Raw genomic sequence first — 5,000 nt, 5'->3', positions numbered from 1 at the left:
ACAAAAACACACCATATACACATAATCTTTTTCTCTCTCTGTCTCTCTCTCTCTCACACACACATTCTCTCTGTCTCTGTCTTTCTCTCTCTCTCTCTCTCGCTCTCTCTCACACACACACACACACACACACACACAGAGCACATCTCTGGGAGCTCATGTAATGGTGTTTCTTTGGCATTCTCGAGTGCTTCAAACGGAAGATTAGTCAGATCAAAGCGGGACAGTGGCATATTGAGACCTGAGCCAGAGCTGCCTGTGTCTGCAGTCGTTGCAGGAAACGCGTCGCCACCGCTTTGAGGCTCTGCTGACACACACTGGCACATTTCAGTTAATTTCTCACTTTTTTTTGCATAGGGGCTTTTACTCAATCAGTAGTAGATACTGCATTTCCCACAAAAGAGGTCATATATAGACTATATATATATATATATATATATATATATATATATATGTGTGTGTGTGTGTGTGTGTGTGATATACACATATATAGATTATAATTGATTATGAAGTGTGTGTGTGTGTGTAATTTTATTGAAAGAAATTGTGTGTACAACCATCATGTTGGTGATGGATGGATGCTGATGGTGATGGCAATGATGGTGGCGGTGACGATGATGACGATGATGACAGCGGCAGCTGAGATGATGATAGTCGTTACGAGGGCAATTGAAAAGCAGCAGGCATGGCAATGGTGATAACGGCTATTAAATTGATTATGCAAACCCAAAATGTCGCTAAATTCGGTGACACAGACTACGAGAGCTAGCATGGTTACAACGCTGGTGACGGTTACTGAAAAGGCTCACTGACGCCATTGCTCATTCAGTCTGCCATTGCGTTCTCTCACCATCGTTTCTCCCCTTTCCTGCTATTCCTTCTCTCTCTTTCGTCCTTTGCTTTCCTTATCTTTCACTCACTCACTCGCTCTCTAATCTCCCCACCTCAGTCCTATTTCCTTTCTTTTATTTCTTTTTCATTCCTTTCGTCACTAATTTTCCCTCTCAGATTCCTCCTCTTATTTTTGATTTCAGATTTGCTCATGTCCGTCAAAAAATAAAAACATTCTTAAAATTCCCATCATTCCTCCATCTCTCCCGCTTTCATATGCCTCCTCCAGTCAATCTCGCCAAATGTTTTTTTTTGTTAATCGTTTTTTTTTTTCACATCCTTTTCTCATTTCTCTTCCACTCTGTCCCTTCTTGTCTTAACCCTACTACATATTTCCTCCTTTCAGTCATCTGTTCTTTTTCAGCCTCCTCTAATTCCATCATTGCCCTCGTCCTTCTCCTCTCAGTCTCTCTCCATCCTTCTTTCTTTCTACCTCCCTCTTTTTCTTTATTTCTCCGCCTTTTATTTGTTATCTCCTAATTTCTTCATCTATCGTTTGCTCTTTTTTTCTTTCTTTCTGTCTCTCTCTCTCCCTCCTTCCTTTGTCACTACATTTCTCCACCTTTCTCTTCCTCTCTCACATTTCTTCATCCCTCTCTCCCGCTCGCTTTGTCTGTGTTCTCTGAGGGTGTGTGTGATTGGGGGTGAGCTTGACCCCCTGCAGGGGTACCCGCCTGTGACTGACAGATAGCCCAGCCTCAGCTAGATGGCAGCCAGCGTGGGTCTGATTAGGGTGTGTGTGTGTGTGTGTGTGTGTGTGTGTGTGTGTGTGTGTGTGTGTGTGTGTGTGTGTGTGTGCGCATGCATGGGTGCATGCCTGCATTTCTGTTTGAGTGTGATTTTGTGACGATGTGTGTTTGCGTAAGTGATGCATACAAAACCCCCTTCTCCTCACTGAGCTGTGTCTGTATCTGTGTGTATGTTAATGTGTGTGCATGAGGTTGGTGATGTCTCTCTGTGTGTGTTTTCACTTGTTTCTGTTTGTGGTTGTCAATGTGTGTGTGTGTGTGTGTGTGTGTGTGTGTGTGTGTGTGTGTGTGTGTATGTATGTATGTGTGTGTGTGTGTGTGTGTGTGTGTGTGTGTGTGTTTGTCTGTGTGTGTCATCCATGGCTGTCCAGCCATTTCTATCCTTTCCCCTCTGTCTCCCCTTCTCCCTTTCTCCTTTTCTTTCTCTCTTCCTCTCCCTCTCCATGTTGGCACTGGCACCTGACTCCCGGGCAGACTGCTCGCAGTGCCACCCCCCAGGGCCGGGCATATGCTGCCTCCGCAGGGAATTGGCGTAAATGTGCAGCACAGAGATAAACGGCGACGGCACACGGGCACAGCCGCCAGCGCCCAGATAAACACGCCACCGTCCTGCGTGGCACCGTGCTCCGCCTGGCCGAGTCGAGTCGAGTTGAACCGTGCCGTGTCGCCTCCGACAGTCGCACAGAGGCAGTACAGCAAGCCCTGGGTACACCTGCACAGCCATCAGTAGCAAAGAGATGCACAACAGTCAGAGATGTATCAAAGAGGAGGAATACATGTTAGTACATGTCAACTGCCCAGCCAAATGTCAAAACCAACACTCACCAGTAGGGCTGGGACAACGCATCGACTTAATCGATGATGTCGACGCAAAATATGCGCGTCAATTCGTCAAGCATACACCTTCAGTGTTTCCGATACGTTAACTAATCTGTGGCGGGCGCCACGAAATCAAAACCGGCCTAAATCCTTTCATTGAGCTGCACTTTTTACGCATGCAGCCTTTCCTTGCCCCGCCCGCACTCTCTCTCGTAACGAGCCTGCTGCCCCTCCTCTGCATGTGCATTTGAACAAAATATTCACGATTGTTGAAGGATTGTTGTTGCCACATAGAAGCATTGCATAGAACTAGGCTAAATTGCTATTGATTCTGCTTAGCATCGTGACCATGCTACACAAATTTGTTCAAAACTGCTGCATTAAAGTTAACTCTGCTAAGGTCTTATCACAACATAGTACATTGAGGAGACTAAACTAAGTTAAAGTTATGCAATCAAGCAGTATCTCAAAGCTTATGTTAGAATACTGTTTGAATGTCGAGTTTAGCATGCTTACTTACAGCTGCTTGTCAATTTCGTTACTCATTTTATTGACTCTGACACTGAATGTTTGCAAAATCCCGATGCAAATGAAAAAGTGTTTTTCAAGACTCAAAAGTGCTTGTCCCAAGGAGAAGTACGAACCATTATTTGAACTAACTACGTTATGAATTGCATCCACACATCAGCAGCCTTACTGTGTTAAGTGTTACAATTGCAAGGCTTCCCTCACAAACGTCTTAAAGTGACAGGCACTCAATTAGACCTATACACTACTGAACTTTATTGAATGCTACATCTGACTAAGAATGCATTACTTTGCACTTGTATAGTCTTTTATTTTGGAATTTTAAGAGCAATAAACATATATTGCAATGTTAAGGAATTCATGTTTTTTCATTCAGATATGTAAATGAACATGTATAAATTGCTATTAGTCAATTAATGGGGAGATAATCGATAATCGAATCGAATCGGAATCAAATCGGACTGAAAAAAATGAATCGTTAGATTAATCGATGCATCAAAAAAATAATCGCTAGATTAATCGTTTAAAAAATAATCGTTTATCCCAGCCCTACTCACCAGTCTGTCAGAGACGTAAGATGAGAATTGGGCATACAGATGAGAAGTATTCCTATTATATATATAGTACACAGTATGTAGTTTAAACAGGGCTGCTCAATTATGGCAGAAATAATAAGCACTGTTGTTGGAAGTAATATTTCATAAGTCATATTTGGATTTCGATGAATCACCCAGCCCTAGTGAGCAGTCATACTAGACACACAGTAATGTCATTAGGAAACGGCACAGAAGAGCCAGTAGTGTGAGCGTAAAATCCAGAGAAAATCACAGATGAATTAAAGATGCGTAGTGAGTAGCAAAGAGATGATCAGAGCCCAGGGCACGGTGATAGGCTAGGCTACGTGTTGGGACACCACAGCCAGAGATATGGACCATATAGACACAATCACATGAGCAGACAGCTGAATTATAAAAATCTGAAAATGACTGAACGTGAAGGCACCGTCCATTCCATGAAGCGAAGCACAGGTCAGAGGGAGTGTGAAGTAGCTCCACTGTCAGGGCTGCTGGACGTCGTAGGCAAGCAGATGATATTTGGCCAGATTATATGGTCAGATTTTATGGTCAGATTTTGTTATAAAGTGTCTCTTGGTGTATTGCACTCCACACTTTATTGATTTTTCAGTTTGGTTTGGTTCAGTTAAACTTTACATTTGTATGTTAAAAAAATACAATGACATACTTGTGTTGCTCTCTCTCTCGCTCTCTCTCTCTCTCTCTCTCTCTCTCTCTCTCTCTACCTTTACACAAAGTACACTCTCACAAGGGTGTTTGTGGATGGGGCGCTTTGTATGTATGCATTTGTATGCATTACAAAATCTAATTCACCTTGAGGTAGCTGTAGTGTAGTTCAATAATGCAACATGGGAATTGTATAGTACGATTAGATCTGTAATATGACAAAGAAATAAAATCAATGTTGAGGACATGTATTTCTTTAATTAAACTAGCTGACATTCCCCAGTAACTAGGGTCATGTGTGTCATATCACCCTATTTACACTTACATTACATTAACATATTCAGTATATAACTGTATATATGCTATATATACTGTATAATCTAAACTGGGGCTTTAGATATTAGTATGCACCACAGCAAAAAACATTGAAAGCCCTGTAAGAATTTACAATATAACAGTGAACATTGTATCTAGGTGCAAGAGCATAGAAAATTTGCTCTTTGCTTCCAGATCTCTGTAATTTAGGGGCTATATTTGACCAGTCACTATCATATGACAGACATGTAAAGCAGCTGACCAAGTCATGCTTTTTGCATCTAAGAAGCATAAGCCAATTTAGCTCAGCAGTGTCTTACACAGAGCTAGAGATGCTGCTAATACATACATTTCATCTCCTCCCGCATACAGGCCACCCAATACACTGCTGCAAGACTGCTCACTAAGTCAAATAGACCATCTCACATCACCACCACCCTACTCTTGTCACTCCACT

General features: G+C 42.3%; 1 protein-coding gene across 4 annotated transcripts in view; it reads left to right on the top strand.

Annotated features, from left to right (window-relative positions):
• znf385c (zinc finger protein 385C) overlaps nt 1-5,000 on the top strand; it is a 126,749-nt gene that overhangs the window by 68,992 nt on the left and 52,757 nt on the right. The window lies entirely within an intron of this gene.

The sequence above is a fragment of the Alosa alosa genome, chromosome 22, assembly GCF_017589495.1.
Source record: "Alosa alosa isolate M-15738 ecotype Scorff River chromosome 22, AALO_Geno_1.1, whole genome shotgun sequence".
Lineage (NCBI taxonomy): Eukaryota > Metazoa > Chordata > Actinopteri > Clupeiformes > Clupeidae > Alosa > Alosa alosa.
This window is presented reverse-complemented; position numbering and strand designations above follow the sequence as displayed.